Source organism: Heteronotia binoei, chromosome 16, assembly GCF_032191835.1.
Source record: "Heteronotia binoei isolate CCM8104 ecotype False Entrance Well chromosome 16, APGP_CSIRO_Hbin_v1, whole genome shotgun sequence".
NCBI lineage: Eukaryota > Metazoa > Chordata > Lepidosauria > Squamata > Gekkonidae > Heteronotia > Heteronotia binoei.
The window spans coordinates 60,227,985-60,253,346 of NC_083238.1; the positions used below are offsets into that span (position 1 = coordinate 60,227,985).

A 25,362-nucleotide genomic window follows, 5' to 3' on the forward strand; every position below is an offset into this window, starting at 1 on the left:
CGCGCCTGGGGCTCGGCGACGGTGTTGGGCAGGTGGGCCGGCCTCGGGGCGCGGCTTCTCCGGCTGGGCTGCAGCCCATTGGCCGGGGCGGGGCCAAGCAGGCGGGGCCGGGCGGCCTTGGAGGGGAGCTGGAGCCGCTGCCTGCCTGCCTGCCTGCCTGCTGGGCTGTGCGCGCCCGGCCATGGCACTGTTGGAGCGGCTGCTGCGCCCTCTCCAGCCCCGGCGCGCCACGGCGGCTCCAGCTCCAGCTCCAGCTCCAGCGGCTGCATCGGGGAGGCGCTGCTGAAGGCGGCGGCGATGGCCGAGGAGGGCGGCCGGGAAGAGGCGTCGGAGCCCTCGCCGGAGCTGGGCGCCCGAGGGCGGAGGCGGGAGCGCAGGAGCGGGGTCTCTCTCCCCGCCGACCCGGAGGCCGGCCTCTTGGAAGCCGCCCGCGCCACCCCGCGCCGGAGCAGCATCATCAAGGTCGGTGCCCCTGACTCGCGGGTTCGGCCCGTTCACACGTGGCGGCGGGAAGAGGAGACTCGGGGGCGCTGGGCTTCTGGCACCCCGCCGTTCTTTCTGGACGCGCGTCGCGGCGGGGAAGGAAAGGGAGGCGGCCGCGCTGACGCGGATCTCTTGCGTTCACACGAGCAGCTCAGGAGACGGAGAAGGCGTCCTTTTTCGGGGGGGGGGGTGGCGCTGATACTCCTCGCCTGGAAGCACGATTGCCCGAACTTAATCTCCTTTGCGGGTTGTGTGTGTGTGTGGGGGAGAACACGTGTTAGCTCTGAACCCTGCTGGTGGTGCGTCTGCGGTGGCCGGAACACGTGTTCGCCCTGAGCTCGGCAAGTGGTGTGTGTGAAGTGTCCCGAACGCAGTGTTAGACCTGAATTGGCAAGCGGTGTGTCTGGGGAAATGCGAGACACGTGTTAGCTCAGAACAAAACAGGAGGCACGTTGCACCTTTAAGACCAACTTAGCTTTATTCAGAACGTAAGCTAAGAAGTTTTATTTAGGATGTAAGCTTACATTCTAAAGAAAACGAAGTTGGTCTTAAAGGCGCAACTTGACTCCTATTTTGATATCCTTTGTAGTGAACAGGTGTCCTGCACTCCCCCAGACACACCACTGGCCAATTCAGGTCTAACACTGTCCCAGCCACTCCGGATGCACAACCTGCTAACACCTGTTCTGGCCACCCCAGACGCACAACCTGCTTCAGACCGACACGGCTGCCCACTTGGGTCTACAAATGATATCAGCGACAGATGGTTTTAATGATTTTTTTTTGATGACTGATTTTTAAATTGTCATATTAATGTCATGGTGTTTTTTAAATTGATGGTTTTATTTTGTTGTTGTGAGCCGCCCTATAGGGAATGTCTGAATGCGTCTGTGCTGAGGAGAGGTGCGCCCTCTGGTAGGGACGCCCTGTGCCTTGGGTGCAACAGACTGGGCTCTGATACATGATAGGGGAGGGACAGTGGCTCAGTGGTAGAGCAGCTGCTTGGTAAGCAGAAGGTCCCAGGTTCAACCGCGGCATCCCCAACTCGAAAGGGTCCAGGCAAGGAGGCATGAAAAACTTCAGCTTGAGACCCTGGAGAGCCGCTGCCAGTCTGAGCAGACAAGACTGACTTTGATGGACCCAAGGAGGTCTGATTCAGTGGAAGGAAGCTTCATATGTTCATGGGGAGGGACGGTGGCTCAGTGGTGGAGCATCTGCTTGGTAAGCAGAAGGTCCCAAGTTCAATTCCTGGCATCTCCAACTAAAAAGGGCCCAGGCAAATAGGCGTGAAAAACCTCAGCCTGCGATCCTGGAGAGCAGGGGAGGGATGGTGGCTCAGTGGTAGAGCATCTGCTTGGGAAGCAGAAGGTCCCAGGTTCAATCCCCGGCATCTCCAACTAAAAAGGGCCCCGGGCAAATAGGCGTGAAAAACCTCAGCCTGAGATCCTGGAGAGCAGGGGAGGGATGGTGGCTCAGTGGTAGAGCATCTGCTTGGGAAGCAGAAGGTCCCAGGTTCAATCCCCGGCATCTCCAACTAAAAAGGGCCCAGGCAAATAGGCGTGAAAAACCTCAGCTCGAAACCCTGGAGAGCTGCTACCAGGCTGAGTAGACAATACTGACTTTGATGGACTGAGGGTCTGATTCAGTAGAAGGCAGCTTCATACGTTCATATATATGAGAATTGAAACCCGTTCTAAAGTGGGGCGGTGGCTCAGTGGTAGAGCATCTGTTTGGGAAGCAGAAGGTCCCAGGTTCACTCCCCGGCATCTCCAACTCAAAAGGCTCCAGGCAAGGAGGCGTGAAAAACCTGCCAGTCTGAGCAGACAAGACTGACTTTGATGGACCCAAGGAGGTCTGATTCAGTAGAAGGCAGCTTCATATGTTCATGGGGAGGGACGGTGGGCTCAGTGGTAGAGCATCTGCTTGGTAAGCGGAAGGTTCCAGGTTCAATTCCTGGCATCTCCAACTCAAAAGGGTCCAGGCAAATAGATGTGAAAAACCTCCACTTGACACCCTGGAGAGCCACTGCCAGTCTGAGTAGACAAGACTGACTTGGATGGACCCAGGAGGGTCTGATTCCGTGGAAGGCAGCTTTATATGTTCAAATATATATGAGAATTGAAACCCATTCTAAAGTGGGGCGGTGGCTCAGTGGTAGAGCCGTCGGTAAGCAGAAGGTCCCAGGTTCAATCCCCGGCATCTCCAACCAAAAAGGGTCCAGGCAAATAGGCGTGAAAAACCTCCGCTTGAGACCCTGGAGAGCTGCTACCAGTCTGAGTAGAAAAAACTGACTTTGATGGACCGAGGGTCTGATTCAGTAGAAGGCAGCTTCATATCTTCATATGCGTGTGTGTGTGTGGGGGGGTTGCATGCACTGCTCTGTGGACTCTTGGGCTGTTCTTGAAGCTGTCTGTCAAACAGGGCATCTCCAAGGCCCATTTCGGATTGAGCAGAGGATTCCGTGCTTTCTTCCTTTCCTTTCCAGAGAGTGTCCGCCTCTCCTCTGGAAGTAACTTGTTGGGGGGGGGGGGTGCCTGTGGTTTGTGGGTTCTTTCTCCCCTGGGCAACAACAGTAGCTTGACAAAGGAGGGCGCATTAAGCGAATTAGTTTTGTCTCTAGGACAGCGACGGCAGCGGCTACTCCAAATCCTGCATCGATCCGGACTCCATCCTTTCCCCCCCCTTTGCTCGGTGTCTTAAAATAATTCTGGACTGCCGTGCCACTTTTTACAGCCTGACTTTAAAAAATCTGCTTGAAATCTTCAAGCTGGCTTTTTGGGTTTTATAAAGCTTCGTCTACCTGTAGGGCAGGGGTGGCCAAACTTGCTCAACATCAGAGCCACACAGAACAAATGTCAGATGTCTGATAGCTGCAAGACAGGGACGTCAGATGTTTGAGAGCTGCCAAACAGGAAGGAAGAGAAGGAGGAAGGAAAATAGATTTGGGTGGAGGTGGAAAGAAAGCAACTTTAAAGGCACTCTCCAAGCTGCCAGCTGGCTTGGCTTGGAGAAAGTGGTTGAAAGAGACAGATGTCTTCTCCAAGCGGGTGGGGCTTCAACAGGGCGGTGGGGGCTTTGAGAGCCACACAGTATGTGTGAAAGAGCCACGCGTGGCTCCCGAGTCACAGTTTGGCCACCCCTGCTGTAGAGCAAGGAGATCGGCTCTCTGGCAGTGGCAGGCGGCGCTTCCTGTTATTCTGGGAGCAGCGAGACCTTCTGCTAGATGCTTAACTGAGCACACTGCTTTTATGTTGATACCGATCTAGAGCCAAAGATGTTCTTCGGTAGTTTGAAATGGCAAAAAACAAAGCTGTGCTAGTTTTTTTTGTGTGTGTTTGTGCAAAATGAGAAGGGAAAAAAAATGAAGTGTGGGTCGTAACTTCTCCGATCCTGCACAAGACCTCGAGGAGTATCTTGTGTTAGTCTAAGAAAGCAAGAGTCAAGATGCACTTTTAAGGCCAACAACATTTTATCCAGAATAAAGCAGTAGACAAGTGCACCTTTAAGACCAACTAAGTTTTATTCTGCATGCAAGCTTTCGTATGCTCTTAGGCAGACTTCATCAGACAGATGGGAATGGCCAGAATGTTACCTAGATTTATGACACTTCGCACCTACAACAGCTGTCTGCTTTTTATCACCCTCCAGTGTTGTTTCAGCCCTGTTTTGTCCTGACACTAACAGACACAGATTCCTATTTGCGATTCTTTTAATCTGCTAAAAACATTTCCATGATTCTACACTGCCCACTTATATTAAGAATTACTGCTTGCCATTCCCATTTTGTCTGATGAAGTCTGCTTAAGAGCATACGAAAGCTTACATTCTGAATAAAACTTAGTCGGTCTTAAAGGTGCACTTGTCTACTGCTTTGTTCTGTTGCTTCAGACCAACACAGCTGCCTAATGGGTTTTATCCAGAATGTAAACTTTCATATGCTCTTAAGCCGACTTGATCAGACTGGAGAGCCAGTTTGGTGTAGTGGTTAAGTGTGCGGACTCTTATCTGGGAGAACCGGGTTTGATTCCCCACTCCTCCACTTGCAGCTGCTGGAATGGCCTTGGGCCAGCCATAGCTCTTGCAAGAGTTGTTCTTAAAAGGGCAGCTTCTGTGAGAGCTCTCTCAGCCGCACCCACCTCACAGGGTGTCTGTTGTGGGGGAGGAAGGTAAAGGAGATCGTGAGCCGCTCTGAGACTCTTCGGAGTAGAGGGTGGGATATAAATCCAATATCTTCATCTACCTCACAGGGTGTCGGTTGTGGGGGAGGAAGGTAAAGGAGATTGTGAGCCGCTCTGAGACTCTTCGGAGTGGAGGGTGGGATATAAATCCAATATCTTCATCTACCTCACAGGGTGTCTGTTGTGGGGGAGGAAGGGAAAGGAGATTGTGAGCCGCTCTGAGACTCTTCGGAGTGGAGGGCGGGATATAAATCCAATATCTTCATCTACCTCACAGAGTGTCGGTTGTGGGGGAGGAAGGGAAAGGAGATTGTGAGCCGCTCTGAGACTCTTCGGAGTGGAGGGTGGGATATAAATCCAATATCTTCATCTACCTCACAGGGTGTCTGTTGTGGGGGAGGAAGGGAAAGGAGATTGTGAGCCGCTCTGAGACTCTTCAGAGTGGAGGGCGGGATATAAATCCAGTATCTTCATCTACCTCACAGGGTGTCTGTTGTGGGGGAGGAAGGTAAAGGAGATTGTGAGCCGCTCTGAGACTCTTTGGAGTGGAGGGCGGGATATAAATCCAGTATTTTCTTCTTTGTGTGCTAGAAGCACACTCCATCAGACGATAGAATGAAATGGCCAGCAGTCCTAAATACAGAGAAAGTGGGCAGTGAGTTAGTATCCAGGGTCATGAAAATGTTTTTTAGCAGATTAAAAGAGTCACAAGTTGGGGTCTGGCGTTTGTTAGTTGATGTTAACTGGGCTAAAACAACAACGAAGGGCCGGGGTGGCCAGACTTGCTTAACATAAGAGCCACACAGGGTGGTGAGAACCAGAGAGGATTGTGAGGCACTCCAAAGGGATCTGTTGAGGCTGGGTGAGTGGGCATCAACGTGGCAGGTGAGGTTCAATGTGGCCAAGTGCAAAGAAATGCACATTGGGGCCAAGAATCCCAGCTACAAATACAAGTTGATGGGGTGTGAACTGGCAGAGACTGACCAAGAGAAAGATCTTGGGGTTGTGGTAGAGAACTCACTGAAAGTGTCAAGACAGTGTGTGTTTGCAATAAAAAAGGCCAATGCCATGCTGGGAATTATTAGGAAGGGAATGGAAAACAAATCAGCCAGTCAGCCAGGCTGGCATGCTTATATGTACTATGGGAAGAAAAAGATGGATAGTTTTTTTTCTCACCATTATATCAGAAATAATTTGTTAAATACATGGATAAAGTACAAGAAATATGGTGATGAGAGAAAGCCATTATGGATAGTGCCAGCAGAAGTAATAAAAATAACAGCTGAAACCTGTGAAGAGAGAGGGTTGTCATACAATCAGTTACTAAAAATACAAAGTGGCAAAATAGAATTGAAAACTGCTGAGGAGTTGAATAAAAAATATGATTGGTTTCAAATGCAACAAATAAAAAGCCTGGTGGAGAATGATATCAAAACTGAAGGAATAAGACGTGAGCAAACAGAAATGGAAAAAGTTCTGCTTGGAGATAATGAAAAATTAATTTCAAAAATATATAAGTTACTGTTAAAATGGTCTTTGGAAGATGAGATAGTAAAATCTCAAATGATTAAGTGGGCAGTCAATGTAAATAAAGAAATACTGATGGATACATGGGAGTATCTTTGGAAGAACTCTATGAAATTATCAACATGTCAGAGTATAAAAGAAAATTGTTTTAAGATGATGTATAAGTGGTATATGACTCCTAAAAAATTGGCAAAGATGAATAAAAAGATGCCAGACAGATGTTGGAAATGTAGAAGACATGAAGGTTCTTTTTACCATATGTGGTGGACTTGTGAAAGAGCGAAAAAGTATTGGTAGATGATTCAACAAGAAATTTCAAGGATTTTGGGATATGGATTCAAGAAAGTAGCAGAGACTTTTTTTATTGGGATTACAAATGGAAAAATTTCCAAAAGAAGATAGAACTTTGATCTGGTACTTGCTTTCAGCGGCTAGGACATTGTATGCGCAGTTATGGAAGCAAGAAAAAATACCAGAAAAATGGGATTGGATTGTAAAAGTTATAACATGGAGTGAGATGGATAAACTATCAAGAATCTTAAGAGACTATGATTTGGAAGTGTATGAAAAGGAGTGGAAAAAGTTTAGATGTTATGTAGAAGAAGAATGGAATATAAAAGGATATTGGACAGTTTTTTAATAATGATCAAGTACTAGAAAAAAGTAGAATATGAATATAGGTTCTTATGGTTTAAGGGTACCTTTAAACATTAGTATTTTAAGTATATAACTTCGGCGGGAGTCAAGTAACGGGGGGAGTGGGGATTAGAAAATAGCATATGGGATAGATAAAAAGAAGGTATTAATGGATATGGTTACCATATGTTATCAATAAAATTGTGTTTTCAAAAAGAAAACAAATCAGCCAGTATCATAATGCCCCTGTATAAATCGATGGTGCGGTCTCATTTGGAATACTGTGTGCAATTCTGGTCACCGCACCTCAAAAAGGATATTATAGCATTGGAAAAAGTCCAGAAAAGGGCAACTAGAATGATTAAAGGGTTGGAACACTTTCCCTATGAAGAAAGGTTAAAACGCTTGGGGCTCTTTAGCTTGGAGAAACGTCGCCTGCGGGGTGACATGATAGAAGTTTACAAGATTATGCATGGGATGGAGAAAGTACAGAAAGAAGTACTTTTCTCCTTTTGTCACAATATGAGAACTCGTGGGCATTCGATGAAATTGCTGAGCAGTCAGGTTAAAACAGATAAAAGGAAGTCCTTCTTCACCCAAAGGATGATTAACATGTGGAATTCACTGCCACAGGAGGTGGTGGTGGCTACAAGCATAGCCAGCTTCAAGAGGGCGTTAGATAAAAATATGGAGCAGAGGTCCATCAGTGGCTATTAGCCACAGTGTGTGTATATGTGTGTGTGTGTATATATGTGTGTGTATATATATATATATATATATATATATATATATATATATATATATATATATATATATATATGTATGTATATTTATAATTTTTTGGCCACTGTGTGACACAAAGTGTTGGACTGGATGGGCCATTGACCTGATCCAACATGGCTTCTCTTATGTTCTTATGTGACACAGAGTGTTGGACTGGATGGGCCACTGGCCTAATCCAACAGGGCTTCTCTTATGTTCTTATGTGACACAGAGTGTTGGACTGGATGGGCCACTGGCCTGATCCAACATGGCTTCTCTTATGTTCTTATGACACAGAGTGTTGGACTGGATGGGCCATTGGCCTGATCCAACATGGCTTCTCTTATGTTCTTATGTGACACAGAGTGTTGGACTGGATGGGCCACTGGCCTGATCCAACATGGCTTCTCTTATGTTCTTATGTGACACAGAGTGTTGGACTGGATGGGCCATTGGCCTAATCCAACAGGGCTTCTCTTATGTTCTTATGTGACACAGAGTGTTGGACTGGATGGGCCACTGGCCTGATCCAACATGGCTTCTCTTATGTTCTTATGACACAGAGTGTTGGACTGGATGGGCCATTGGCCTGATCCAACATGGCTTCTCTTATGTTCTTAAATGTCAGAAGCCTGAGAGCCGCAAGACATGAACATCAGATGTTTGGGAGCTGCACGGACAGAAGGAAGAAAGGCAAACAGATTGGGGAGGGAGAGATGGAAAGAAAGCAACTTTGACTCGAAATGCATTCTCCAAGCTGCCGGCTGGCTTGGCTTGGAGAAGTCATCTGAAGAGAGAAATGCCTTTTGCAAGACAGCTGATGGGGCAGTGGGAGCTTCGAGAGCCACACAATGTGTGTGAAAGAGCCACATGATGAAGGGTAATTAAATTGGACTAGCAGATTGATGTCCATGTACTAAACCCATTAAGTATCCTGGGTGTGAAGTGCAATAAATGAGAATATTGTAATGTTAACTCTGGGTTAAAATGAGGGCATAGGTTTCTCAGGGGTTTGATTTAAACATGTAACACACACACAAACATCATTCTAGTTTGCTGGCAAAGAGAGCTGTGTTTCTCGAAAGCTGCTGCAACAATAAAAATGTGTTCGTCTTCAGGGTGCTACTGGACTCTTTACTGTTGTGTACAAAACCTGTTGAACTCTTTGGATTCTTGCTAAGTACCTTCAGTGGGCGAAGGAAGAAACAGGTGGAGGCAAGATATGCTGGAGAGAAATCGACAAGGGCACAAAGCCATAGATCAGGGGTGGGGAATCTTTTTTCTACCAAGGGTCATATGGATATTTATAACATCATTCGTGGGCCATAAAAATTTATCAACTTAAAAAACAGGGCTCTGCTGAGGGAGAATGATTCAGGCCAGCAAAAGTAATGCAATTTTTTTTATATTTGAAGTCATGTGGGGAGAGCCTAATCTGGCGCACACACACGCACGGCCCGCTGCCCTAGGCAAATGCATAGGTCCAGGGCTTTTTTGTAGAAAAAGCCCAGCAGGAACTCAGTAGCATATTAGACCACATCCCCTAATATTAGCATATTAGGCCATGCACTCATTAGCATATTAGGCCACGCCATCTGGGATAATCAAGTGCAAAGTGAACTGTGGCAGTAACTATTCCAGGCCCTGCAGCAATTCTGGCTGGCCAGCCAGGCCCCAGGGAGGCTGCTGCACAGTACATCTGGGCCCTATGATCCCTGCCTGGCCCTGGGGAGGCTGCTGCACGGTGCGGCTGGCCTCCATGATCCTCGCTGGCCAGCCAGGCCCCAAGGAGGCTGCCACATGGTTGGGTTCGGACCAGCAATCCCCGAGGGCCACACCAAGTGACCTCAAGGGCCGAATATGGCCCTTGGGCCGGAGGTTCCCCACCCCTGGCATTGATGTTTCTTCCTCTCTAATGATTGTGAATCAGCTGTTGTGCTGAACACCTTGGTAGGTGGCGTGGGCTAGAAGCGAGACAGACTCGAGAAGGAAATGTCGTTCTCATCTGCATCCACTTAAAACTCAATCGACCAGGTCAGCAGCCAGGGCTTCCGGCTTCCTTTTCACGTGCAGGCAGGAGAGGAAATATTTGTGTTTGCTGCTGTCATGTTGACCTGGGTGCGCACACACTTCAACAGGGCACCGGCAAGGTTAGTGAAAACTGTTTCGATCAGCTCAATCTCATAGGAATATTCATGGGGATGGCTTTTGAAACTGCTGGGTTAGAAGGGATAAAAGGAAGTCCTTCTTCACCCAAAGGGTGATGAACACACGGGATTCACTGCCACAGGAGGTGGTGGCGGCTGCAAGCATAGACTGCTTCAAGAGGGGGTTGGATACACATCTGGAGCAGAGGTCCATCAGTGGCTATTAGCCACAGGGTATAGAGTGTTGGATTGGCCAGTGGCCTGATCCAACATGGCTTCTCTTATGTTCTTATGCCTGGGGCAGTGATGCACTGGGTGAGTCATGAAGATAATCTCGCAGGTCCGATTTTCCCCCTTAGGCTGGGTTGCCAACCTCCAGTTGGAGCCTGGAGATCTCCCGGGCTTACAATTGATTTCTTGACCACAGAGATCAATTCCCCTGGAAAAAATGTTGGTTGTGGAAGGGGGGGGGGAGAGATTCTCTGACAAGGACCCACCCTGGTCCTTCTTCTTCCCAAACCCCGCCTTCCCAGGCTCCGCCTACAAATCACCAGGAATTTCCTAACCTGGAGTTGGCAACCTCTATGCCTGAGCCATATGGATGCTTATTTCTTAACCCAGGGTAATGGCTGTGGATTTGGTTCAGCTCCTTGCCCCGTCCTGAAGTCGCTGGCCTTGACTGAGTCAGTTCTCCTCTTTCTGAGAGCCAGTTTGGTGCAGTGCTTAAGTGCGCGGACTCTTATCTGGGAGAACCGGGTTTGATTCCCCACTCCTCCACTTGCAGCTGCTGAAATGGCCTTGGGTCAGCCAGAGCTTTCTTATCTGGGAGAACCGGGTTTGATTCCCCACTCCTCCACTTGCACCTGCTAGCATGGCCTTGGGTCAGCCATAGCTCTCTTATCTGGGAGAACCGGGTTTGATTCCCCACTCTTCCACTTGCACCTGCTGGAATGGCCTTGGGTCAGCCAGAGCTCTCTTATCTGGGAGAACCGGGTTTGATTCCCCACTCCTCCACTTGCACCTACTGGAATGGCCTTGGGTCAGCCAGAGCTCTCTTATCTGGGAGAACCGGGTTTGATTCCCCACTCTTCCACTTGCACCTGCTGGAATGGCCTTGGGTCAGCCATAGCTCTCTTATCTGGGAGAACCGGGTTTGATTCCCCACTCCTCCACTTGCACCTGCTAGCATGGCCTTGGGTCAGCCATAGCTCTCTTATCTGGGAGAACCGGGTTTGATTCCCTACTCCTCCACTTGCTGCTGCTGGCATGGCCTTGGGTCAGCCATAGCTCTCTTATCTGGGAGAACCGGGTTTGATTCCCCACTCCTCCACTTGCACCTGCTGGAATGGCCTTGGGTCAGCCATAGCTCTCTTATCTGGGAGAACCGGGTTTGATTCCCCACTCCTCCACTTGCACCTGCTGGAATGGCCTTGGGTCAGCCATGGCTCTCTTATCTGGGAGAACCGGGTTTGATTCCCCACTCCTCCACTTGCTGCTGCTGGCATGGCCTTGGGTCAGCCAGAGCTCTCTTATCTGGGAGGACCGGGTTTGATTCCCCACTCCTCCACTTGCACCTGCTGGGATGGCCTTGGGTAAGCCACAGCTCTGGCAGAGGTTGTCCTTGAAAGGGCAGCTGCTGTGAGAGTCCTCTCAGCCCCACCCACCTCACAGGATGTCTGTTGTGAGGGAAGAAGATAAAGGAGATTGTGAGCCACTCTGAGATTTGGAGTGGAGGGCGGGGTATAAATCCAATATCTTCTTCTTCGCCTGCCTCGCATGGTTCTTGTAGGGACTGATAGAGCAATGTTGGAGTCCAGTCGCACCTTTAAGACCAACAAAGTTTTTTCGAGAATAGATCCAAGCAGGCAGCCGTGTTGGTCTGAAGCAGTTGAACAAAGCAGACATCAAGTACACCTTTAAGACCAACCAAGTTTTATTGAGAACGTAAGCTTTTGTGGGCTCTCTAAGCACACTTCATCAGACGAGGGATCAGGTATTGTGGACTGAAATACATGCAGTTTGCACTCTTAAACAACAAACTGCATGTGTTTCAGCCCACAATACCTGATCCCTCATCTGATGAAGTGTGCTTAGCGAGCACACAAAAGCTTACGTTCTCAATAAAACTTGGTTGGTCTTAAAGGGGCAACTTGACTCCTGTTTTGTTGAGTGTAAGCTTTCGTGTGCATGCACACTTCATCAGGCAATGAAATGGGGTAAAGTGAGCAGAGCTATGTATAGCTGGTGTGCAGTGGTTAAGCATGCGAAATAGCCCCAAATTCGCATTCTGAGATCCTGTGGGTTTTCCCCCTTAGCGCAGTTGTGTTCTTCTGCATGTCTTCCTCCCAACATCAAAGCCCTCTTAATCGCAAGGAGCTCCCATGAAAAAAGAAACGGCTGAGAGGGGTTGTCCTCGCCTGCCTTGCTTTCCAGAGGCCGAGGCCTTCCTCTGCTGCTCCTGGACACAAAACACAACGGAATGTTTTGAAAGGCCTTCCTTAATGAAAGCCTTTTGACCGTCCTCATGTCAGAAACGGCTTTCTATCGGAGGCAGATGTTTCCAGATGCCACATCTATCTTGCTGAAGGGTGCGTGCATCCGATTTCCTCCAGATGACGCCCCCTCGCCCGGGCCAATGGGAAGCCTGTCGGAAAGAAAAGGCCCACACGATACCGGCTTCAGGATTGTTCTATTTTGGAAGGCACTGTGTTGGCAAAGCGTTCCTTCCTTTTAGTTTGCCGTGTTGTCGACTGCGAGAGTATTAATTGAACGCACAATGCGGGCTGCTGCCAAGGGAGTTCGGCTGCGTTTTAACTGAAAAGCAATAAAGGGAAACTTCTGTTCTGCGTGTTGGGAGTCTGATATTATCTTAAAATGTTCCCACAGTGTATAATGGAGTGAGGATGCCAGATGATGCCACTTTGCCAGCATCGCAACTTGAGAAGAGGGGATGCTGGGAAATAAATATGTGAGCTCTTGAGTTGAGACTTTATTTGTGTGCCCTTGTTTCGGCTCTTTAGCTGGCCTGCTGAACTCTGCGTTCCCTAACTGAGTGAAGTTGGGCTGTAATCTTGATTTCGCATCTCTTGGCCCTAAATTATGCTTGGTTTGTCCTGTTTTAAGACTGCAGTGGATTTCCTTTAGCTGTTGCTTGAGCCTTCTGCTTACATAAGAAGAGCCCTGCTGGATCAGACCAGTGAGGGTCCATCTAGTCCAGCCTCTTATCTCACACAGCGGCCAACCAGTTCCTCTGGAGGGCCAACAACAGGGCAGAGAGGCCACGGCCTTCCCCTGAGAAGAACCTCAAAAGAGCCCTGCTGGATCAGACCAGAAAGGGTCCATCTAGCCCAGCCTCCTGTCTCACACAGGGGCCAACCAGTACCTCTGGAGGGACAACAACAGGGCAGAGAGGCTGAGGCCTTTTAAAGAGCATCAGAAGAGCCCTGCTGGATCAGGCCAGAGAGGGTCCATCTAGCCCAACATTCTCACACAGGGGCCAAGCAGTTTCTCTGGAGGGCGAACAACAGGGTAGAGAGGCTGAGGCCTTCCCCTGAGAAGAGCATCAGAAGAGCCCTGTTGGGTCAGACCAGTGAGGGTCCATCTATTCCAGCATCCTGTCTCACACAGTGGCCAACTAGTTCCTCTGGAGGGCCAGCAACAGGGCAGAGGCCGAGGCCTTTTAAAGAGCTTCAGAAGAGCCCTGCTGGATCAGACCAGTGAGGGTCCATCTAGTTCAGCCTCCCGTCTCGCACAGTGGCCAACCATCTCCTCTGGAGGGACAGCAACAGGACAGAGAGGCCGAGGCCTTCCCCTAAGAAGAGCATCAGAAGAGCCCTGTTGGGTCAGACCAATGAGGGTCCATCTAGCCCAGCCTCCTGTCTCACACAGTGGCCAACCAGTTCCTCTGGAGGGCCAGCAACAGGGCAGAGAGGCTGAGGCCTTTTAAAGAGTATCAGAAGAGCCCTGCTGGATCAGACCAGTGAGGGTCCATCTAGTTCAGCCTCCTGTCTCACCCAGTGGCCAACCATTTCCTCTGGAGGGACAACAACAGGGCAGAGAGGCTGCCTTGTCAGGAAATCAGAAGAGCCCTGCTGGATCAGACCAGTGAGGGTAGATCAAGTCCAGCCTCTTGTCTCACACAGCAGCTAACCAGTTCCTCTGGATGGCCAACACCAGGGCATTATACCCAGCGGTCATTTCATAGAAAAAGAGGTGCCAGAGCTCATTAGCACAACTCATTTGTATACGCCACACCCCCCTAGCATCACTGGAAGGTGGACTGAATTATATCAGCTCAGCATCTACCTTAAAAGACTTCTTAAATTATAATCATCATAAAACCTTACTCCCATCATACTTCTTAAATTACTTTCTCCTTTGTGGCCACAGTGGCATGATGAAGATTTCTGTCTGTCTGCTTTATATGTTTTGGCTATTTTCCCAGTTTTTTTGGGGGGAAATATTAGAAAGTTTTTCAAATCTTCGAGGTCAGCAAAATTCTCAAAGGGAGTCGAACGATGGAGCCCAGAAGAAAGTATTTGAAGGGGGGAGGGTTAAGAAAGAAAGAGAATGGTAAAATTTAGAGGTTCTGAAGCTCCGCCCCTATGAGCTCCTACCCAAAACAAGGCCCCTCCCCTTCCCAACCCCCCTCCCCAGACTCCGCCCCCCATCCCAGGTATTTTCCAACTCAGAGCTGGGAGCCCGAGGGCGGTAATCAGTTCCGTGCTAGAAAAACTCACACATCACATTAATCTGATAAATCTGCTACTATGTTAGAATCAGGAAACGTGACTGATAAGAAACGAGGAAACGGGACCATTAAAGAAAAACTTTAGAAAGTTTATATTACTCCTGCTATGGTAACCAGATATTTGAGCAGGCTCCAAGAGCGCGATAACTGAATAGCTAAATGAACAAACCCAGGAGCAGTTATGCTGTCTCAGAGCAGCTTGGTTCCAGTCCAGTTTCCCACAGCGGCCAACCAGGTGGCAGCTAGCATTTCCTTGGCTGGCTGCCTCTTTCCGGGCAGGTTTGATCGTTGTCTTTTGTGGCGGTCTCAGCGACGGTGTTTAGGGTTGCTTTCCGTGGAGCTGAGGTTGACCCAGAATGTGAAGAAGTGGGCCGTGTGGCTCATGAAAACTCCTCCCCTGCCACAAATTTGGTGAGACTTGAAGGTGCTCCTGGGCTCTTAGAACCGGGTTTGATTCACCACTCCTCCCCCACATGCAGCCGCTGGTGTGACCTCGGGCCAATCACAAGTTGTCTCAGAGGGTTGGAACACTTTCCCTATGAAGAAAGGTTAAAACGTTTTGGGCTCTTTAGCTTGGAGAAACGTCGACTGTGGGGTGACGTGATCGAGGTTTACAAGATTCTGCATGGGACAGAGAAGGTAGAGAAAGAAGTCCTTTTCTCCCTTTCTCACAATACAAGAACTCATGGGCATGCAATGAAATTGCTAAGCAGTTGGGTTAGAATGGATAAATGGAAGTCCTTCTTCACCCAAAAGGTGATTAACACGTGGGATTCACTGCCACAAGAGGTGGTGGTGGCTGCAAGCATTGACAGCTTCAAGAGGGGATTGGATCAACATCTGGAGCAGAGGTCCATCAGTGGCTATTAGCTACATGCAGTGTTCCCTCTAAGCTGAGTTAGCGTGAGCCAGCTCACAGATTTTTAGCCTCCAGCTCACACATTTTTGTCTTGGCTCATGAAGGATGGCCCCAGAGCACACTCATTTATGCAGTAGCTCACAACTTGAATGCCAGGAGCTCACAAAGAATTTTTGCTCACAAGACTCTGCGGCTTAGAGGAAACATTGGCCACATGGTATTGATGGAACTCTCTGTCTGGGGCAGGGATGCTCTGTATTCTGGGTGCTTGGGGGGGCCCACAGCGGGAGGGCTTCTAGTATCCTGGCCCCACTGATGGACCTTCTGATGGCGCCTGGTTTTTTTGACCACTGTGTGACACAGAGTGTTGGATTGGATGGACCATTGGGCTGATCCAACAGGGCTTCTCTTATGTGACACAGAGTGTTGGATTGGATGGGCCATTGGGCTGGTCCAACATGGCTTCTCTTATGTTCTTATGTGACACAGAGTGTTGGACTGGATGGGCCATTGGCCTGATCCAACATGGCTTCTCTTATGTTCTTATGTGACACAGAGTGTTGGACTGGATGGGCCACTGGCCTGATACAACATGGCTTCTCTTATGTTCTTATGTGACACAGAGTGTTGGACTGGATGGGCCACTGGCCTGATACAACATGGCTTCTCTTATGTTCTTATGTGACACAGAGTGTTGGATTGGATGGACCATTGGGCTGATCCAACAGGGCTTCTCTTATGTTCTTATGTGACACAGAGTGTTGGATTGGATGGGCCATTGGGCTGGTCCAACATGGCTTCTCTTATGTTCTTATGTGACACAGAGTGTTGGACTGGATGGGCCACTGGCCTGATACAACATGGCTTCTCTTATGTTCTTATGTGACACAGAGTGTTGGACTGGATGGGCCATTGGCCTGATCCAACATGGCTTCTCTTATGTTCTTATGTGACACAGAGTGTTGGACTGGATGGGCCACTGGCCTGATACAGCATGGCTTCTCTTATGTTCTTATGTGACACAGAGTGTTGGACTGGATGGGCCACTGGCCTGATCCAGCATGGCTTCTCTTATGTTCTTATGTTTATGTTATGTCATTTGTGACTCTGGGATTGCACAAATGAACGGGTTGGCTTCAGACATGGATTAGCCTAGATGGGACAAAACCCAGATAAACGAAGCAGGAGAGCCCCAGGAAAGCTGGAAGCATCTAGTCTTGCTTCTGAGTTTATTTCTGGCTAAATAACTGCCAAGGATTGGTCCCAGGCATTTAGAACGAAGCTCACAGTTTGCTGCAAACAAACCGGAGCCGGAGAATGAGTCAAAATAGCTGTCGGTTGTTTGTAGCGAAAATAGTTTTGGCTCCCTGGTGGCGCAGATGTAGCCATGGGGTGCTGAAGGTGTTGATTTGGGTAGCTGCCTGCTCATAACCTTCAGTTACACAACTGCCGTGATGGTTTTATGGCTTAGAGCGTTGGCAGAAGAACAGACGGCCCTGGCAGTATTCTGCAGCCATTGTAGGGATACGGTTCTTGTCCATGGAGCGTGTGGGGCTGTTGAAAATGTCACCTTTCGCATGACATCCAAACCGTTGTGTCGGAGCAAAAGATTCCTGGTTGTACGTCTCTTGACCATTCCCGTCAGTGTTGCTCCTCGCTCTCCTTTATGCAAAGCAAATTGGTTTTCCTTCCCATCAGGGACTGTATTAACTGAGCCTCTGATTTGTGGGTTAGCACATTATGTGCCGCTCTGGAATGATTGTGGTCCGGCAGAGCAATTAATGGAGAAATGTAGATTGGAGGCTGGCAGTTGGGCAAGGGTGGCGTTGTGGAACAGGGCAGACGTGCAAAAACTCTCCTTCCAGAATGTGCATAAACCTGTCCAGGACATAAAGAAGATGCAAATTTTAGGGAAATTATGCACACCTTCCGACCCCCTGACAATAAGTTAAACCTGTCCTTGCTAGAATGATTCTGCAGTTGTAGGTTCTTCTCTTTTTGTGTGTGCTAAAGACCCAGTTTCTGATGCCCATTACAATGCAAAGGCTAAATTATTGTATGAACTAGCACAGGGGTGGCCAAACTGTGGCTCGGGAACCACATGTGGCTCTTTCACACACATTGTGTGGCTCTGAAAGCCCCCAACACCCCATCGGCCAGCTTGGAGAAGGCATTTCTCTCTTTAAATCAGTTCTCCAAGCCAAGCCAACCAGCGGTTTGGAGAATGCATTTTAAGTTAAAGTTGCTTTCCTTCCGTCCTTCCTAAACATAAGAACAGAAGAGAAGCCATGTTGGATCAGGCCAAGGGCCCATCCAGTCCAACACTCTGTGTCACACAGTGGCCAAATATATATATGTGTGTATGTATGTGTATGCACACACACACATGTGGATTGGAGCAACTGCTGTCAATTTCAATGGATGCAGGTGATGAAAACAACAGTTGTCAATGTCATTCATTCATTCATTTATTCATTCATTCACTCCTCCTCCTTTTCCTGCATCTCCATCTTGTGTACATGGGAGGGAGGGGGAGAGAGAGAGAGAGAGAATTGTGGAGGGGGGGGGGAAGGAGTTAGAAGGCAGTTGCTTTCCCTAAAGAGTATTGATCTACACTTCAAAGGGATTCAGTGACAGTAAACAGGAAGATGCTTTGTGTCTACCTACCTGCATGCAGCTCTTGCTTCTGGAGGCTAGGGCATTACATCTGGGTCTTCCAAACAGGCCCTTCCAAAACCCCAAGATGTCACAGTCCTTTTAAATAAACTCTCTGGGAACTCTCTGTGGGGCAGTGATGCTCTGTATTCTTGGTGCTGGGAGGGGGCAACTGTGGGAGGGCTTCTATTGTCCTGGCTCCACTGGTGGACCTCCTGATGGCGCCTGGTTTTTTGGCCACTGTGTGACACAGAGTGTTGGACTGGATGGGCCATTGGCCTGATCCAACAGGGCTTCTCTTATGTTCTTATGTGACACAGAGTGTTGGACTGGATGGGCCATTGGCCTGATCCAACATGGCTTCTCTTATGTTCTTATAAATTCAGCCATTGCAATATGTATGATTTTCTAAATGTCTACAAAAAGGGTGGCCAAACTTACTTAACGTAAGAGCCACATAGAATAAACATTAGATGTTTAAGAGCCACGAGACATGAACGTCAGATGTTTGAGAGCTGCAAGTAGATGGGGGAAGAGAGAGGTGGAAAGAAAGCAACTTTAAAGAAGAATTATTGCAGATTTATATTCCGCCCTTCTCCCTGAATCAGAGACTCAGAGCGGCTTACAATCTCCTATATCTTCTCCCCCAATAACAGACACCCTGTGAGGTGGGTGGGGCTGAGAGGACTCTCACAGTAGCTGCCCTTTCAAGGACAACCTCTGCCAGAGCTATGGCTGACCCAAGGCCATTCCAGCAGGTGCAAGTGGAGGAGTGGGGAATCGAACCCGGTTCTCCCAGATAAGAGTCCGCACACTTAACCACTACACCAAACTGGCTGTCATTCTCCAATGCATTCTCCAAGCTGACCAATGGGGTGGGGGGACCTTGGGAGCCATGCAATGTGTGTGAAAGAGCCACAGTTTGGCCATCCCAATCTACAGGAAAAGAGTGTACACTTCCATTGTGTCTTAATCTATCCCAGAACCCCTTTTCTGAGCGCCTTCTACTTATTGGGTTTCAGCTGCTCTAATTTTTTAAGCTGATTTTTGGCGAGCATCTGCTTGGTAAGCATGAGGTCCCAGGTTGAATCCCTGGCATCTCCAACTAAAAAAGGGTCCAGGCAAATAGGCGTGGAAAACCTCAGCTTGAGACCCTGGAGAGCCAATGCCAGTCTGAGTAGACAATACTGACTTTGATGCACCGAGTGTCTAATTCAGTGGAAGGCAGCTTCATATGTTCACACACACACACACACACACACATATATATATATACACACACACACATACACACACACACACACACACACTTTTTATTTGTTTAGTAGGCTTATATTCCGCCCTTAACCGTAAACGGGCTCAAGGCGGATCACAACATATAATAATAACAATAAAAGCCTACAGATTGAAGTTATTCTGGGATAGATTAAGACACAATGGAAGTGTACACTCTTTTCCTGCATTAAAATTAAACAATAAAAATAAAACAATAAATGCACCACTGGCGGAAAGGGCACAGCAAATAAAGTAACCAGTTATAAAAAGGTAAAGGTAGTCCCCTGTGCAAGCACCAGTCGTTTTCGACTCTGGGGTGACGTTGCTTTCACAGCGTTTTCACGGCAGACTTTTTACAGGGTGGTTTGCCATTGCCTTCCCCAGTCATCTACGCTTCCCCCCCAGCAAGCTGGGTCCTCATTTGACCGACCTCGGAAGGATGGAAGGCTGAGTCAACCTGGAGCTAGCTACCTGAACCCAGCTTCCTTCGGGATCAAACTCAGTTTGTGAGCAGAGGGCTCCGACTGCAGTACTGCAGCTTTACCACTCTGCGCCACAGGGCTCTTCTTCCAGTTATAGGCCCACATTAAATGATGGGCGTGGCAGTAGGATAGCACTGCAGTAGAGCACTGTCACCACAAGGGAGGCCAAATGGTGAAAGAATATGGCTTGGTGGCACATGAATCTAATTTTGGTGGCCGCATGTCGTGCTCCTTGTCTAATTCGAAGATTGTCAATAGGGTAAAAGATGTGGGTGTTGCTCAGGAGTAGCCTTGCCATTGCTTGCGTCTGACCTCCTTCTTTACCTGGGCGAGAGAAGTCCCCTCCCTCCCATGTTGCAGAGAGAATGCGTCGCACAGCCAAGCAAGAACCAGAATCCAGAATTCAGTGCTCTTCCCTTTCTGGTCTGGGTGGCGGCGGTTGTTCACCGCTAATGAAATTGGCGCTAGCCATCTGCACATCTGGTTTTCATCCTTTCCATTGTCATGCTTTATTGCTTGGCAAAGTAGGTGCCCGTTTTCCCACTCTTGGACAGACTGAGAAGCCAGGCACCAAGAAGAAGTAGCGGTCTGAGATAATCTGTGTTCTGGGCAGGCCGAGCAGTACATCCTCATCTGCGTTGGATACGAAAGCTTTCTCCCCCCTTCTTGACTGTGTTGACTCAGCTGAGTCTATCAACAGAGGCAGAACATCCAGATCGCAAGATGTCGGAGTCCTGCTGGACGCTGCGTTGGTCAGGCTGCAGCTGGAGTCTTGTGTGCAGTTCTGAAGGCCTCACTTCAAGAAGGATGCAGACAGAATGGAGCAGGTGCAGAGTGTTTAAAAAAAGGAAAAGGTAGTCCCCTGTGCAAGCACCAGTCGTTTTCGACACTGGGGTGACTTTGCTTTCACAACGTTTTCATGGCAGACTTTTTTACGGGGTGGTTTGCCGTTGCCTTCCCCGGTCATCTTCAGGGAGGCATATATAAGAGCTCCGTGGCGCAGAGTGGTAAAGCTGCAGTACTGCAATCCGAAGCTCTGCTCACGACCTGAGTTCGATCCTGGCAGAAGCTGGGTTCAGGTAGCCGGCTGGAGGTTGACTTAGCCTTCCATCCTTCCGAGGTGGTAAAATGAGTCCCCAGCTTGCTGGGCGGAAAGTGTAGATGACTGGGGAAGGCAGTGGCAAACCACCCTGTAAAAAGTCTGCCATGAAAACATCATGATAAGACATTACCCAAGAGTCGGAAACGACTGGTGCTTGCACAGGGGACTGCCTTGACTTTTTAAAGATATATTCTATGTATGAATACGCCAACTAATCCTCATTAGTTGGAGGATCCTCTTTATTAGAGAGCCAGTTTGGTGCATAATCCTCCTTATTAGAGAACCAGTTTGGTATAGTTAAGTGTGCGGACTCTTATTTGGGAGAACCGCGTTTGTTTTCCCACTCCTCCACTTGCATCTGCTGGGAAGGCCTTGGGTCAGCCACAGCTCTCACAGAGTTCTCCTTGAAAGGGCAGCTTCTGGGAGAACTCTCTCAGCCCCACCCACCTCACAGGGGGTCTGTTGTGTGGGGGGAACGGAAAGGAGATTGTGACTGCTCTGAGACTCTGAAAATCCAATATCCATCTCAGGCACAGGATATCCCGCCTCTTCTATAGCAGAGTCTGTAGTTGAATCCAGTGTGAAGTAATATCATTTGGCTCACGTTTTTGCTTAACTAATGTTGAACACTGTTTAATAACTGTATACAGAGAAGCAAAGAGTACACTGAGAGAGAAAAACATGTTTTGTGGCAAACAGCAGCAGTTACTTCTCCGACTGACAGAAAAAATGTTCCCTCACAGCAGTTCAGCAACAGCAGAGAAAACCAGAGATGTCAAACTCATTTGTTATGAGGGCCGGATCCGACTGAAATGAGAGCTTGTCGAGTCGGGCCGGGCCACGCGTGTGTCAGGCTCTGTAACTCTATCATATTAAAATGATAGGATAGTAACCAAATGGACTCTTCATACTAACCCAAAGCTTTGGTTGTGCTGTAGCTAGCATGCATATCAAAGGGGGGACGTTTGAAGTGTTAACTTTGTTTAGGTTGTAAAAGGAGCAAAGGAATGCGACCAGCATCTTCCCAGAGGCAAGAGATAAGCGGAAGCTCTCGTGTGAAAGTTTGCACCTTCACTCCCTGTTGTTTTGAGAATAGTGGCTTTGTTTAGATATCACTTTAAGTAGATTCTTTAAGACTAAGAGACACCCAGTCCCAGGTATTAGTCTCAACTTTTGTATCCAGCTATGAGTTTCCAATAAAGTGTACATTGTTTCAATGAATACTGCCTTGAGTCTTTATCGCCTGACGGTGTGTACCTATTTAAGATTAGGTAGCAGAGATATACACTTTTTAAAGGAAGCAGACAAACATGACTGAAGTGTTTTTTTAAAGCTTATAATAGAACATGCTGAAAACATTAGCACTTGTCGGTCTTAAAGGTGCTTTCTTTATATCTCTCCCATGGGATCAAGGAAGCTCTGGCTCTTTCCCTCCCTCCCCAGGGAACCAGGACAGGGAGGAGCCTCAACCAATCGAGAAAATTGAGGTTTTGCTCTGTAGCTCCTGTGCGATTGAGCAAGCCTGGCAAAGCAAGCTGAGATACAGAAGGAGGCAAGAAAGAGAGAGAAGGAAGCAGACAAGAGCCAGTTGCTCGGGGGCCTGTTAGGAGCCCTCCGGGGGCCTGATTCGGCCCCCGGGCCGCATGTTTGACACCCCCACGATAAACAGACACCACACAATGTTTCAAGTCCCCTTTCCATTTGCAGTTACTCTTTCTGTCAGATGGTAAGGATTAATCTCTGGGGTGGCCAAACTTGCTTATCATAAGAGCCACACGATATAAACGCCAGATGTCTGAGAGCCATAAGTCATGAACATCAGACATAGGAAGGAACATAAGCGAAGCCCTGTTGGATCAGGCCAATGGCCCCTCCAGTCCAATACTCTGTGTCACATAAGAACATAAGCGAAGCCCTGTTGGATCAGGCCAATGGCCTATCCAGTCCAACACTCTGTGTCACATAAGAACATAAGAGAAGCCATGTTGGATCAGGCCAATGGCCCATCCAGTCCAACACTCTGTGTCACATAAGAACATAAGAGAAGCCATGTTGGATCAGGCCAATGGCCCCCCCAGTCCAACACTCTGTGTCACATAAGAACATAAGAGAAGCCATGTTGGATCAGGCCAATGGCCCCTCCAGTCCAACACTCTGTGTCACATAAGAACATAAGAGAAGCCATGTTGGATCAGGCCAATGGCCCATCCAGTCCAACACTCTGTGTCACATAAGAACATAAGAGAAGCCATGTTGGATCAGGCCAATGGCCCTTCCAGTTCAACACTCTGTGTCACATAAGAACATAAGCGAAGCCCTGTTGGATCAGGCCAATGGCCCATCCAGTCCAACACTCTGTGTCACATAAGAACATAAGAGAAGCCATGTTGGATCAGGCCATTGGCCCCTCCAGTCCACCACTCTGTGTTGCACAGTTGCCAAAAAACCCAGGTGCCATTAGGAGGTCCACCAGTGGGGCCGGGACACTAGAAGGCCTCCCACTGTGCCCCCCCAAGCACCAAGGATACAGAGCATCACTTGCCCCTATTGCTTGCCACAGACAGAGAGTTCCAACAATACACTGTGGCTAATAGCCACTGGTGGACAGATGGATGGATGGATGGAAGGAAGGAGGATGGAGAGAGAGGTGGAAGCTTTACTTTCAAATGCATTCTCCAGGCTGTTGGCTGGCTTGATTGGGTGATTTAAAGAGACAAATGCCTTTTCCAAGTCAGCCAACAGGGCGGTGGGGGCTTGGAGAGCCACACAAAATGTGTGAAAGAGCCACGTTTGACTCCCAAGCCACAATTCGGCCACCCGATTCATCTGTTTTGCCTGGTGTTATTTCACTTGTCTCTGGGTTTCCGTTGGTGTTTTGATGTATGCTTAAAAGTCCATTGTAGTGTTTACGATTGTTTGTCAGCTGGGGGGGGAAAGACGGCCTAAAAAGGTTTTTAGAAAAACATTGCAGGTGCTCCAACACTTTGGCTGAACGCTTGCAGCCCCCTCCTGCAAAGGCTTCGCTCTCCACTCTTCCCAAAGCGCCCGCCTGCCGATCCACTCAGCGTGGAGGATTTTGGCTTTCTTATCAGAATCCCATTTAGAGAAGTTAATGGGATGTTTGCATACTAATCACAATCGGGATAAATATAGCCGGAACGGCTGCGCTTGCAGCAACTGATGGCTGAATTGAATTAGACTTCTTTTGAAGCTGGAGTGCTTGTACCTCTGGGGCTTTACCTTCTTTTTTGGGGGAGTGGGGGGGAGAGAATGTTTGTAGAAAGAAGGTCAGAATCAGCATCTGACTGCAGCATCTTTTAGATTACATAGAATCACAGAGTTGGAAGGAATCTCCAGGGTCATCTAGTCCAACCCGCTGCACAATGCAGGAAATTTACAAATACCTTCCCCTAAATTCACAGAAGAGCCCCGTGGCGCAGAGTGGTAAAGCTGCAGTACTGCAGTCCTAAGCTCTGCTCATGACCTGAGTTCGATCCCAGTGGAAGCTGGTTCAGGTAGCCAGCCCAAGGTTGACTCAGCCTTCCTTCCTTCCGAGGTCAGTAAAATGAGTCCCCAGCTTGCTGGCGGGAAAGTGTAGATGACTGGGGAAGGCAGTGGCAAACCACCCCGTAAAAAGTCTGCCGTGAAAACATGAAAGCAACGTCACCCCAGAGTCAGAAACAACTGGTGCTTGCACAGGGGACTGCCTTTTTTTTAAATTTGCAGGATCCACATTGCTGTCAGATGGCCATCTAGCCTCTGTTTGAAAACTTCCAAAGAGGGAGAGCCTACCACCTCCTGAGGTGACATACCTGTTATTACTGAGAGCCAGTTTGATGTAGTGGTTAAGTGCGCGGACTGTTATCTGGGAGAACTGGGTTTGATTCCCCACTCATCCACTTGTGGCTGCTGGAATGGCCTTGGGTCAGCCATAGCTCTGGCAGGAGTTGTCCTTGAAAGGGCAGCTTCTGGGAGAGCTCTCTCAGCTCCACCCACCTCACAGGGTGTCTGTTGAGAGCGGGGAGAGAGATAAAGGAGATTGTGAGCCGCTCTGAGACTCTGAGATTCGGAATTGAGGGAGGGATATAAATAATAATAAAAAGTCTGATAAGGGGGGTGGGGAGGAAGTATTTTCACTACTTCCATGGGGGTTGGAAAGAGACTGGCTCTGGGTTTTGTGCAATCGTGTTAAGTAAGAGGACTATAAATGACTTTTCCTTCATCACAGTCCAGGTTAGTGGTGGCCAAACTTGCTTAACGTAAGTGCCACGTAGAATAAACATCATGTTTGAGAGAAGGAAGGAAGATATTGGATTTGTATCCCACCTTCCACTCTGAATCTCAACGTCTCAAAGCAGCTCACAATCTCCTTTTATATTCCTCCCACAACAGACACCCTGTGAGGTGGGTGGGGCTGAGAGAGCTCTCCCGGAAGCTGCCCTTTCAAGGACAACTCTGCGATAGCGATGGCTGACCCAAGCCCATTCCAGCAGCCGCTGGAGGGGG

The 25,362-nt window shown here is 48.6% G+C and overlaps 1 protein-coding gene across 1 annotated transcript in view; it reads left to right on the forward strand.

Annotated features, from left to right (window-relative positions):
• Positions 1-364: 364 nt before the first annotated feature.
• PLCL1 (phospholipase C like 1 (inactive)) overlaps positions 365-25,362 on the forward strand; it is a 313,880-nt gene continuing 288,882 nt past the window's right edge. The window contains exon 1 of the mRNA XM_060256945.1: positions 365-462. The gene's annotated coding sequence lies outside the window, so the exon portion shown is untranslated. The remainder of the gene's footprint in view (positions 463-25,362) is intronic.